This window comes from Planococcus citri, chromosome 3 (assembly GCF_950023065.1).
Source record: "Planococcus citri chromosome 3, ihPlaCitr1.1, whole genome shotgun sequence".
NCBI classification, from domain to species: domain Eukaryota; kingdom Metazoa; phylum Arthropoda; class Insecta; order Hemiptera; family Pseudococcidae; genus Planococcus; species Planococcus citri.
The window spans coordinates 9653395-9667692 of NC_088679.1; the positions used below are offsets into that span (position 1 = coordinate 9653395).

Consider the following 14298-nt stretch of genomic DNA (forward strand, 5'->3'; position numbering starts at 1 on the left):
AATCAATAAGAATTGAAATTTCACACAGGAAACAGGCTCGAATCAAAATCACCTACTTTCTTTTTCCTGTGTGAAATTTTCGATAAACCGAAAAAAATTACTTTGAACGATTCGTCCTTGGTATAGAGAAACAGATAAAGTAAAAAATTTGCTGATCGCTTTCCCAGCTACCACGTTTCTTTTGGACATTTGCATCGAGTACTTTTTACAATTTTTTTTCTTTTACTGGGAATTGTCTTGAGTTTTATTGTCTGGCATAAAAGACATGTACGTACCTACTTTGGGTTTAACTACAGGGTTAGAGTTTTACCACGAATTTGTAGAATCGCTCGCTTTATAGCATCGTAACCTTATGTTCTTTGAATAAGTATAATTTCGGGTCAGAAACTTTCATCCTTCAAGTTCGCTTCTGCGATGGAGAAGTGGATTCAACTGAGGAGAAAAAATTGACGAACAAGGTGTCTTTTGTAAAGTACGAGCTGACTAATTTGCATTTTTTTTTCAAGTTGCTTGACGATGCTGTTTCAAACTGTTAGCTTGAAATTTTCAATTTTTTTTCCTTCGTTGGGACTGTCAGGAGTTCTTGTCGTGTGTTTGTTATCGGTTGCCGGATTTCGAAATTCGGATAGAACATCCCAAAGACAAATGAAAAATTTAACAACACTTAGATTATTCGCTCCACAATTACGAAAATAAAATAAAATAAAATCACAACAGATTCCCAATCTGTTTGGGTAGGTATATGTTTGCTTTTGTTTTTATTTTTTTTAAAACCAGTCAATACTTACCTGCGTCTATTTTTACCAATAAAATAAAATAAAATGAAAATTAATACAAATTGAATGAAATGATATCACATCATTAAAAATACCTAAATGGATAATACACCCTTTTTTGTAGCATTATTCAAAAGTGACCTTGGCAACCTGTAAACTTGAGTGAAATTTCGCGAAAAATTCAAATAATATAAATGCGTTAACGAAAATATCTTTGAACATTTCTAAGAAGTTTTTAACCCAGAACTACCAATCAAAAACAGTTGAAATTCTGATTGAAAATCAACAATTGTTATCATACATTTTTCAAGCATCATTCGAACAATATTCTTAACATTTATAGTTTCTTAAATGTATCAAATTTCAGGTTAAACTTGATAAGAAAACCAAAAATATTCATCAATATTCTATTTTTGCACTGCAAAGAATTTTGACCTCAAAACTGAATCATAATTTTTGGGATTTGAAATGGTGTTGTGCAATCTATCAAAATGGTGTATACTTAGGGCTGAGATTTTTATCATCTAAAAAATGTAAAATATTCCCTATAAATATTTCCTAAAAAACGTGAAATACATTTATGTAAAAATATTTCCCAGAAACCCGAAATATGCAAAAAAATTCCCTTACAATATGGGTATCATTTTAAAGAGAATTTCATTCCCTCTTTCATTTTGTTGATATTATGTAATATTTTAGATAAATACCTAAATAAGAAATTCTATCATTTCCATCAAAATTAGCATAATTTTTGATTTCTTAAAAAACAAATTTTTCATTTTTCAAATTTCAATTTTTTGATTAAAAATTTTTTTTCGAGTTTTAAAATTTCACCTGTTTTGTGAGTTTTTTTTAAAAATATGTATGTATTTTCCAAAAACACTGAAAATTTCTGGATTTAGCTAAATATTCCGTAAAAAAGCTCAAAATTCATTAAAATATGCATTTATGCCTAAAAATACCTTATACCAAAATATATTCTCTAACATATTGGGCTCAATTGACTCAAAATTTTATGAAATGTAAAACTATGTTGGATATACCTTATCATGTACTACAAAAAAATATGATATAAAATATTTTTCTCAGCCCTTAGTTATAATTTCAGCAGAAACTCAAAAAATTCTTATCACAATTAGGTAACCTTTTTAGAGCACTTTTGAAGAATGCTGAACCCAAAGTTGTGCCATGATTCTCTAGTTTTCATAATTTGTCTCAATCATGCATAGATTAGATAATATACCTACTGGGTGACCAAGAATAAAGGATTTCGATGTTATCAAAAAGAAGAGAAAATTCCTATTATGAAAATTAGAAAATTGAATAATCATGTAAAAATGAGCGTTTGAGTGATTGTTTCAATGAAACACGAAATAATCTTTCACTTTGCATTGAAATAATAATTTGGGCACAGCTTACAAACACATTTTACCATTAAAAAAATATGTGTTAATAGTCATTCATGAACTAAAATTTTGTAAAAATTTCCAGAAAAAAAGTTGAAAATAGGTTAAAACTTTAAAAAATTACTAATGTATTAAAAATTTTGTCAATCAGAAATAACTTCCGAAATTTCAGAAAAATTAGGCAAAAAAAACACTCACGCATTAAGCGTGAGAATACCGACTTTTCTCTAAATAAAAATATTTTACAAACGAATTGATTCGTTTTTTTTTTAAACACTTGTACAGCAATTGATTTGTTTACAATCGAATAGAATCATTTACAAACGATCGGGGATTGAACAAATTGATTCATTTCTAGGTGAATCACTCGCGAACGAGTTAATCAATAGTTACTGAATCATTCGCGAACGAATTGATTCGTATAAGTGACTCGTTCGCGAACGAATCGATTCATTTACTCAATTTTTGATGAATCATTCGCGAACGAATTGATTCGTATGAGTGACTCGTTCACGAACGAATCGATTCATTCACTCAATTTTTAATGTATCATTCGCGAACGAATAGATTCGTATAAGTGACTCGTTCGCGAACGAATCGATTCATTCACTCCATTTTTGGTGAATCATTCACGAACGAATTGAATTATTTTTTGTGAATTATTCGCGAACGAATCAATTCATATGATTAATTTTTGGTAAATCATTCACGAACGAATTTATCAATTGTTAGTAAATCATTCGCGAACGAATATAGTTGATAAATTAGTCGCGAATGACTCGATTCATTGAATTATTTTTCGTGAATCATTCGCGAACGACTCGATTTATTCAATTTATTTTCGTTGAATTGTTCACGAACGAATTGACGGGTCTGTTAATCAATTGCCAATGAATCATTCATGTATTAATTTTTCATGAATCATTCGCGAACGAATCGAATTATTCGATTAATTTTTGGTAAATTATACAGGAACGAATTCGAAATAAGAAAATCGATAAATTTCAACATTTTCTGTCAAAAATCCATTTAATTAATTTTTGGTTAATTATTCGCGAATATATCGAGTAATTATCGAGTCCAAAATTGATCCGCGTACATTCGAAATAAAAAAATCGATAAATTCCAACATTTTCTGTCAAAAATCGTTAAAAAAATTTTTAAAAAAATTTGCTCCTGGGGTAAGATTTGAACCGTGTACCACCCGCTCACCAAGCCAACTCCTTCGCCACAGGTCCACCGTTGTACTTTTCCAAAATGCAATTTTAAAAGGTATACATGTTGACTACCTATTTGAAATAAGAAATTCGATAAATTTTCATTTCTATTTTCGTGAAATTGATCGATAAACGTATCGTTTAAACGTACATTGTATCAATAAAAATATCCTCGATTTTTTGTCGAACTCGAATTTCCAAAAATTCATCCGCGAATATTCGAATTTCGAAATAATACGAAAATCGATAATTTTATTTGGTAAAATGGCACATTGAAAAAATCATCAACTTTAAAAATTAATTACTCAAGAACAGCTTAACCGATTTTGATGAAATTTAAATTTTCACCCGTTGGATACTTGCCTAACATTTTGTCATCATCAGCATGTTTCAAAAGTTCGCAGCTTCAGCGTTTATCGAGCGACAAAATTTGCAGGGTGACTTTGCACAAAATTCATTAAAAATGAAATTTCTCAGGAACGGCTGAACCGATTTTGATCAAATTTATAATCTTATAACTAGGTTACAAGCCCGATTTTTTGACATAACCATCATGCTCCAAAAGTTCAAAGTTTTCGAGGTTATTGAACTTTAAACTTTTTTTTCACAATTTTTCAAAATTCAATATCTAGAAAACGGCTGAACCAATTTTGATGAAACTTTGCATACAACTAGGCCTTTACCGTCCCTACAAACCAAAATTATCACCACGATCCAAAAGTTTACAGCTTTTGAGTTATATCGAAAAAACCAAAAAAAACTTATATATATATATATACATATATATATAAACCTTATATAAGGAAACCTGAATTTTCGGGAATGGTCGTATCGTGATCCCAGACCCTCAAAACGTAAAGAAAAGTCACTCCCCGACCCAACTTCCACCATCGCAACAAATACAGTACTCCACTTTTCTTAAGAAAAGTCGGTAACAGGGTGAAAAAGTGTTGGAAACATTTTAAAATTACATGATATTAACATGAAAAAACTCATTAAAATCAGTTAAAAATAGTAACATTATTCTATGGTTCAATCACAACAACCAATGGAATTTCTATGCAGGTAACCATGTATGTAATTACAATTAGATATATGTAAAAGACAGAGCAGTGGGTCCGAAACGATCCTGAAACCAGAACTGATTAAATCCCGATTCAAATTCAATCTCAAAACCAATCCCAATCCCAAAACCAAAACCATTATTTTTCTTGATCCCAAAACTGAAAAAATCCCTGAACTGATATAATCTTGAACCAAAAACAATTCTGGAACTGAAACAAAATCGTTTTGGTTTTGGGATTTCAATTTTTTTTTTAATAGTATATTGTTTAAACAGTCACAAGGTATTAGATACCTACATAAGATGACTTGATATCATTAAATGTACTTAAATTAGATCATTGTACTTGATATCTTGAATAAATTCAAGTAGATCACAATAATTATTTTCCAAAAAAGGATTTTGATTAAGTATGATAAATTTTATGTAATAATGTACAGTTATTAGATTTTGGACAATCAAATATGACATGATGGGACGTCTTTGGGAAAGAATGAACTCAAATGTAGCTTTAATTGCAATTATTAGTTCAGAGGAAAAAATGGAAATATATTTTGAAGGTTTGAGTGGATAAACATTGTCTTGATAGACAAAGCAGCATCCTGAACCATTATCTTTTTTAGAACCATCAGTGTAAAAAATTTCATAAGGGTAAGGGTGCCCAAAACTGACCACTTTTTGTAAAACCGCCACTGAGGCACTGATCAAAGACTATTTCACTTCAAAACATGGTGAATAGCTTAAAAGATAGGTTGACCCTTCCCCTAACTCATATCAAAATTTTGGCGTAAACAAATAATTCTTAATATGTTTTTGGAATTTTTTCCCGCAACAACTCAAAAATGCATTTTTCAAATTTTGGTATCCTAATCCCAACCACCCTAAAAAGTGAGGTATCCTAATTCCAACCACATTTGAAAGTGCAGCAACCAATAAAATACTATTTCACATAAAAATACAGTAAATGGCTTAAAAGATGGATTGAACCATCCCCCAACTCATATTAAATTTTGGGGTTATAGAATAATTCTTTATGGCTTTTTGGAATTTTCTTCCGAGGCACCTCAAAAATGACTGTTTGAATTTGGTACCCTAATCAAAACCACCCTGAATTTACATGATCTTATAGTCGGGATTAGGAGACCCATATTGTTTTACACTTTTGTAAAAATTTTCTATAGGTACCTGCGATTGATTACAAAAACAGCAATACTAGGTATCAAAATCTCACTTTAATCACAATCACAAATCATATTCAACACCACACCACAAAATTAGTTACAAGTTGAAAATTTTTGATGATAAAAAATAGTAAAAACAATTTTTTGATCATGGAATTTCTTCAAATTCAATTTATTTTGGGAGTTTTGGCTTTACAGTGGCCGGGAATGTCTCAAATTAACTGTCTATGATAGAGGAACACACTTATATCATTTTTCAACAGGTAGCGCTGCAGACGAGATATAAAGGGTGGTTGGGATTAGGCACTGGTTAGTTTTGGACATCCTTACCCTTATTGAGGGAATTTTTTGATTTTTCCACGTTTGTGACCTGTTCTGACAAAAGGGACCACAAGTCAGAAAACGTTTTTTTACAGTAGTACGTATAGAGGCAAAAATGTAAAAATAAGTCAAAATTTTGAAAAATTGTTTTTTTTGCAGATTTTGGTTGTTTGACATGTGAACTGTCATGTGACACAGCCACAACACGTAATTTGGCCGGAAAATGTTTTGAAAGCGCATTTTATCTGGAGGTGGAACAAAGCATTCATTGTAGAGAATTAAATTTCCAATCGACTTAATGTCATTAGTTTTTTTCTAGGAGGCTTAGTTTTCGATATACATATTTGCAAAAGAAAGGAAAAATTCGAAACAAAAATTCAATTTTAAAAAAAAATGTTCTCATTTCATCTTACTTTTTCACGTTTTTATAATGCAAACGTGTTCTTATCGTAAATTTAACTTATTCCATGTTATTCTAAGCACTTTCAAGTACCAGAATCCATTAATTTTTGAAACATTATGTACCTTTTCTCGGAAAACATCATTATCAGTTTTCATAAATTTTTTTCTTTAAATGCGTTTTTCTCAAAATTTTGTTTTTTAATTTTTTCAACTTCAAGAAATGAAAAAAGGTGGAAAAAAATGAGCTAGGAGGCTGGGATTGGTCTCATTCGACTCGATATGATGTCTAGTTTTCAAAATGGCCAAAAAATGAAAATGAAAAATCCGACTTGTGGTCCCTATTGTCAGAACAGGTCACATTTATTTAGATTATAATGGAAATTAATAGGTATTAAGTACTCGACCTCTTCTGTTGTGGGATTTACATCCCAAATTTTATTCATCTTTTTACCCCCCTCCCCCATTGCATTACAAGTTTTTATTGTCTTTTATAGGTATGTATGTATTGTATTCAAATTTATTTTCTTTTTACCTGACTGGCTGACATATAAGCAACCCCTCTTTTTCTTTGCAATGATCTTCCATTATCCTTAGGTAGGCTAATATGTATGGTCTCATGCCAGTCTACTTAAATCTATCAGTATCTCGATAATACGAGTATACCTATTTCAATTAAAATAGCAACATAATATGTAGTTAATTCGATCTGCCACAACGCTCAAAAGGACTTCAGCATATGCACATGCAGCTATTTTGGAATAGGTTGGTATTCTAAATGCAATAAACATCTCGTCAATTGTTGAATTAATATAAACACGCTCTTGCACGCTGTAAACTATTCTAATATTAGTTGTCGAGTTGAGTACCTACCTACTGTACACACTACACATACTTACTTTACTTACTCGTATACTTACGAATCGTTTACGTGTATGGGATGTTATTTCTACGAACAAATTTCAAATTCGTATACGTAACTCGTACAATAAGAAAATTGTGTATAATGGTAGATATATACCTATTACCTACCCAGACCGAACACGTCTTCATTCATGGTAGACAAGGCATACCCTTATAGATATCTCGTATTTGTATATTCGTCTAAATGTGAGCTGGGTTTATACTTACTCGTAGGTAGGTACTATAAGGAAAATTTTTTTTTGAAATAAGTACCCGCCTACACGTATCGTTTGAATTCTGTTCGGATGTTTCGGTACATACGTACGTATTATTATTGTTGCGGTAAAACAATCGTTGCATTTATTATCTAAGAATATCTACAAAATACTCTCGAATTGTGTATTCAATTAATCCTACACCATCTTATGCAAACATACCGATATTCAAGCGAGAAGTGGCGAAAATGTATATTTTACTCGAAGACGAAAAGGTCTTATAATAGCTAATTTGCGGCAATGTGCGGTTTAGTTTAACTCATCCTTAAGTGCATGAAATGGAAAAAGAGCTGTAGTAAACCAAACATTACAACGTTGTGTTGTGTGTTGCCTTAATTGGTACTCCAAAAGGATAAAATGGATCGGATACTAAGTGGCATGTTAATTGATGAGTGTTAATTGAAAAAAAAGAAGAAAACGTAAAAACAAACGCTCACTGGGTTCCATTTTGTGTATTGGTTTTTAAATTGAAAAAAAGAAAGTCTTGGCAAACGTTCGATAATGCTCGGTAATTAAAAGTTTTTTTGCCTCAAAGTTTAATCTACCAATTGAGCTAGGGAAAAAAGGTCTACGAAAGTTTTTTTTTCACTCGCTTCAAATGTATAATATAACTATGAAATAGAAAAGTTGATCTTTTTAAGTTGTTTATCTGAAAGCGTCAGTTTGTGTATAGCACCTTTGCAAAAGTCTATCTCGAGTGTCTCCGGATTGGAATTTCCTCGTGTACTTTGTATAGGCTACCTCTAACTTGAGACTTATGTATAGCTGGATGTTTTCCTCGGTACGTGTTTCTCTCCGGAGACTGTGTTTGTATTTAGTGCTCGCCAAAGTAGTTAAGGACCGCTTAAAGATTAAATACTCGAGTATTTTTTTGCTTTATGTTTTTAAAATGGTCTACGTCGCGTGGTCATTGCCTCGAATACAGGAGTGAAGGCGTCGAAGCGTAAGGCTTTTTCCTGGGTTAAATTATAAAAACTTATTCCATTTTAAAAGTTTTCGTTTATGTACGAATAAGTACTAAACACTTCTTTGGCTGGTTTATTCATATTTTGTGATTGCACGCGTCTGAATAAGTAAATAAAGTTTAGCTCGAGTAAAGTAATTTTTTTCCGTTCGTTGCGAATTGATAGATATGTAGATATTCTGGTAGGTATTTGTGAATGGAATGGAATGGTTGAGAGGATATAGGGTTGGTTTTGATGAGATACATGTATTTGGCGTGTTTTAATGGTTCACGTTGTTGGTTGCGGGCTTTAGGCTACATTCGTCAGTCGTCGGGTTTAAGCGCAGATTATTACGGTTTCGAGGAAGGTGCGCAATCAAGCAGGGTACCCGGCCGGCGACTATGCATGCGTTTCGCTGAAAGCTTCGTTTATTCGATCTAATATTCCAGATAATATTCCAACCGATGTGTCGTAATGCCGGATGATTACACGCGAATATATGTACATACATGGACATGGGATAGGGTTAGGGTACCTATACCTTACCCCTCTCCCTGTCGTAGGTGTACTTTAAAATAACGGCACTGTTTCGTGCATTTACACGTACATCGGCTTATGTCGATGGCTTATTAGATGGGTAACGTACGTGTTGATTTTGGAGATTATTTGCCAATTTAATGACTGTATGATAGAGAGCTACTTGTTGAATGTGACTGATTTTGTTGCTACGTTGATTGTAGGCCTATATGGCTTGTTGGAAGCAGAATTAGTTCGAAGAACGCACTTTTGAAAGTGGTGCAATTTTACAGGAAGTAGAGAAACCTTAAAACTGATAATTTTTTTGAATTTGAAATATTTTTGTTTCAAAAGTGGCGAGGTAATGATGATTTCAGCTAAAGTGATTTTTTTGGAAAAATTTTATTTAAAAAAAGGAAATTTTGAGTTTTTTGTATTAGAAAAACAGTAGTACTTAGTACAATCATATCATGTCATATTCTCCAACATTTTAATACCATATCAGACTTTCAAAAAATAGGGGGGGGGGGAAATGTAGATTAATTTACAATATGTTTACAGCATTTATGTAATTTTACAATACATATTTGATCAGGCTTTTATTAAGCACTCGAAAGAAATTGCATTCAATTCCAAACCTCACCCTAGATTTTCAAAAACTTGAGAAAAAAATACTAATTTTTGAAATTTTTGTTTGTATTAAAGCGGATAGCAAATCGGCGACTTATAAGATCTTGAAATAAAATTACTAAATTATTGAGCGACCCGTCAGGTGAATAGACGACCTTGAGAAGGAAGACAGACGATCATGAGAAACCAGACAGGTAGGTCAGTGACTTTAAGAGACCAGAAAGGTAGACGGACAATCTTGGGAAGCCATATTGATGGGTCAATGACCTTCAGAGGCAAGACAGTGAGACAGACGACCTTGAGAAGCCAGACAGACGGATCAATGACCTCAAGAAGCCAGACATGGGCAGGTAACTTAAAAAAAACTAGACAGGCCGAGTCAATGACCTTAAAATGTCATACAGAAAGATAAGACGACCTTGAATAGCCATACGGAAAGGTCAATGACCTTAAGAAGGGGGTCAGATGGGTAGACGACTTTGGAAAAGTTACACATACGGGGCAAGGACTTCAACAGACCAGACATGGTAGACAGATGACCTTGTGAACACCAAAATTACTAGTCAATGACCTTCAGAAGCAAGACCTGAAGATATGTGATCTTGATTAGCCAGACAGATGGGTCAATGACCTCAATTGACTTGCCAGATATATGGCCTTGGAAAGCCAGACAAGAAGGCAGACGACCTTGTGTAGCCAGAGAGATGGGTCAATGACCTTAAAAATACTGGTGACTCTTGGAAAGCTCGATAGACGGGTCAATGACCTTAAAATGTCATACAAAAAGATAGACGACTTTGAATAGCCAGATGGAAAGGTCAATGACCTTAAGAAGCCGGTCAGATGGGTAGACGACTTTGGAAAAGTTACACATACGGGCCAATGACCTCAACAGACCAGATATGGTAGACAGACGACTTTGAGAACTCCAAAATTACAAGTCAATGACCTTCAGATGCGAGACAGGAAGATATGTGACCTTGATTAGCCAGACAGACGGGTCAATGACCTTTAAAATTACAGGTGAACGTTGGAAAGCCAGATAGACGGGCAATGACCTTAAAAAGGCAGACAGGAAGACAGGTGGCTGTGAGTAGCCAGACAGATGGGCCAGTGACCTTTGAATGACCAGGTCCAGATGATTATTGTCTGATTGAGCAATTATTATGTCAACTTGACCAAGAAACGTAATATCCATTTTATGACTAGAGCTGGGATTTCTATGCAGAAATATAATGAAAGTATGCAATTTTTTCATCCAAAATATGCAAAAAATATGCAAAAATTTCAATTTGAGTGACATACCTACCTACTTATTCTTGAGAAAAATTTTTCAAGCTTAAAACATGAAAATTCAAAACCGTTAATTCAAAACAAAATGAACCCAGTGATCAAAAAATACATTTTTCTTTTTAAAAAATGGACAGAACAAGTCATTTATAGATAAATTCATCAAATTATTCACAGAAAAAATTTTCTTGATAACATTTCAGCAGTGTTGCGATTTTTTGAACAAAAAAAGTCTTGAAAAATTAATTTTTGCAAAATTTTCTCTTAATACGTATGCAAAAAAATGACAGAAAATGCTCAAATATACCTATAGCTAGAAATATGCAGGTTTATTCATAAAATATGCAAAATGATATTGAGCTCCTTCGTCAAGAAATTTCATGATTCCTGGAGATCTTAGGTATCAAATCCTATATGACCCTTTTTGTCATTTTTTGACAATTTCATTTCTCTTCATAAGTAGTTATTTTTGTAATTTTAGCATTAGGTAGGTATTCTATTCAATATAATTTGAGATCAATGAAGAAATTTTGTGTAATTTTAATCAATTTTGTCGGTGTTGTATCAATTTTTCTTTTATTTTAAACAAAAATCTTATTGCTTTTTCATCAATGTTGCGATACTTTTAAAATTGTTTTCCATATTTTGTGAAATTTCTTACGTTTTATAAATTTTTGCACTATTTTCAATAAGTTTTATTTCAATTCCATAACGTTTTCGTGAATTTTACTCGATTTGATCATTTTTAATCAACTCTTCATTAATTTTCAACGATTCTAATGTTATCTCTGCAATTTTAATTCACTATAAAAGTCGTTTTTTATCCTTTTTTGACCGTGACGTTTTGGTGTAAATTTTACCTACGTATTTCTTTATGATTTCTTGTCAGTTAGAAAGTCTACCTATATAGTTCGTGCTTTTTTGCTCAGCACAAAAATTTCACATCATTTTTTATTTTTCTGTCAATTTTGATAATTTCTTAGAAATTTTTGGGAAATGATGTCCATTTAATTTGGTACCTATCCTAGATACATATATTTTTTTCATTGAGAATATTTTCGATATTTGTGCAATTATTTTCGTTACAGTTTTCAAGTTTTCTCTTACCTAATTCTTGTGCGGATTTTTCCAATTTTTTGTTGATAGTTGAGAAATTTCTAATTTTTTTGTCCAATATATTCTAAATTTTATGAGTTTCACAAATTCTCTGTAATTTCATCTACTTTTTATGAATGTCTATACTATGAAATTTTCGAACATTTTATGGTGACTTGAGACAAGTTCTTGAACATTTTATAAATTTTTATACTTAGGTAGAGTTTTGTAAAAAAATTTCTCATTTTGTACAATTTTTGCAGCAATTGTAAGCTTAGTAGATACAATGAGTGTGAATATTTTCATCTGGCAATTTGTGAACACTAAGTAGTAGGTACTCTTCACGAGATTCTTTCCTCCTGCTTCTCTTAGAGCTCAAAGAATAGGAGAAAAATGATATCGATCACTTCATTCCACATCATCAAACGGAATCTGTAAAAAAAATTGTCGTCAGCACCATCATGCACTTTTTTTTTACAAACTGTGTTTATTATCGCAGATTATAATGTTGCATTGGCAAAATCAGCATAAAATAGTTAATACACAAATGAGCAGTATTATAATTGCACTCGTAATTCCGTGGGTTCATTTGATTTGAAATCAGTCCAAACCGAGCCGAAGTCCGACAAATATAGTGGTTAAAGAACGATTGTAAAGCAAAGTGTAGGAGGTGATTTGTACCAGTACACAGATTGCATTCATACTATAGACGTACACTGTATCTACGTCGAGTTTTATATGTATTGAATGGTGTGTCAAAAAGTAGGTTACGATGATTCCAATGTTCATGTATTATTAGAAATATACGACAAAGAAAGAGAGATCGTCAGAGGGTGAAAAATTAACCGTTTCGCGTGATTATAGCGTGCTTAACTGCTTACGCGGGAAGTTATATCGTAATATTAGATGATATATTTTCGCACGGATTGGCAGGAGGGGTATTACTATTACAATATGCATTAATTTTTCCAATACGTAGACTCGAGTTGACTGACTGTTGGATAATCGATATGGACAAAGAATAGGGTAAAGGCATAAACGCAATGTCTACCACTCTAAACGTGTTTAGCTCTACAGGTTGGGTTAATGTCTTTTTAACAAACCGTCGAACACGCGTTTCGATGTAGTAATTTTCAGCTGGTTTACTGTACAAGTGGGTTTGTGTGGTCTTCGAGTTGCCAAAATGCGATATTTTGTTAACGAAGGAAGAGGATCGTGTAATGTTGTTTATTCGAGTAAGTAATAATATTGTCTAGTTGATGTTTTTTTATTCGAATTTTATGAATGTTTTACTTGGACATGAAGAGTGATTTCAAATCGAACGCAGTTCATGCTGACGATAGACGATATGAAAAGAAAAAAAAGAAAAAAATAAGAGTAAAAGGGTTGTAGTTGATGAGTGGATCTGTTTCTTCCAATTTCGCTTTGTTTTTTTGTTCACGTGGAATGGCACACTTGAGAATGATGAAGTCGATATATTTTTAGCCTTATTTTACCATTTTTTGAAAAAAAAAAAAATAATAATAAGGAAGCAAAAATACTACCTATTTTGCGCTTATCCCTTCGTTATTGCTATTCTCGAAGGAATACGTGTTTTGCGAATTTTCTGACACTTAATGATATGTCAGTCAGGTAACACCAGCCAACCATTTCGGAAGAGAAGGAATTCGAAACTTTTAATGAATTTGGAAAATTCAACGAAACGCGATAGAGATCCCCTTTTTTTGATACCATTTTAAAGCCTACGTGTGGAACAACCACGTGTACTTTCAACGTATCTACGAGTAGGTAAGTATAATATATGAGAATCGTGGAGACAATTTCTCTGGTCTTTTTAAAGCCAACTCGAGTTATAATTGTTATAATATTGAACTTTGGCTCACTCGCGTGATCATTTTTTTTTTTTTTTAACATCATGGTACCGAGGTATTATTTTACTGCAATACGTGAAATTTCCCCAGACTCTCAGTATGCCAATGCCATACATATTATGTACATGTTATACGCATTATGAAAATACCTCGGTTGTTTTACTCGATGCCAAATAAACAACCCAAAAAGCTCCCTTAAGGGGTATCTGTCGTTGGTCATGCGATAACGTCTACTCCAAAATACCACCTTGGAAGCCATTAAATGATCGCACGAGTTGATTAACCTCTTATCTTTCAGCACGCGTCACTCGAGTACCCATCTGTATTAATTATTCGACGATTATTTTCGACTTTTTTGATAAGTTTTCTGGTCAATGGGATGACACCGTAATTTCCATTAATTACAGTCAA

General features: G+C 32.6%; 1 protein-coding gene across 1 annotated transcript in view; it reads left to right on the plus strand.

Moving 5' to 3' along the window:
• Positions 1 to 14298, plus strand: part of LOC135840436 (potassium voltage-gated channel subfamily KQT member 1-like) — a 115017-nt gene that overhangs the window by 47787 nt on the left and 52932 nt on the right. The window lies entirely within an intron of this gene.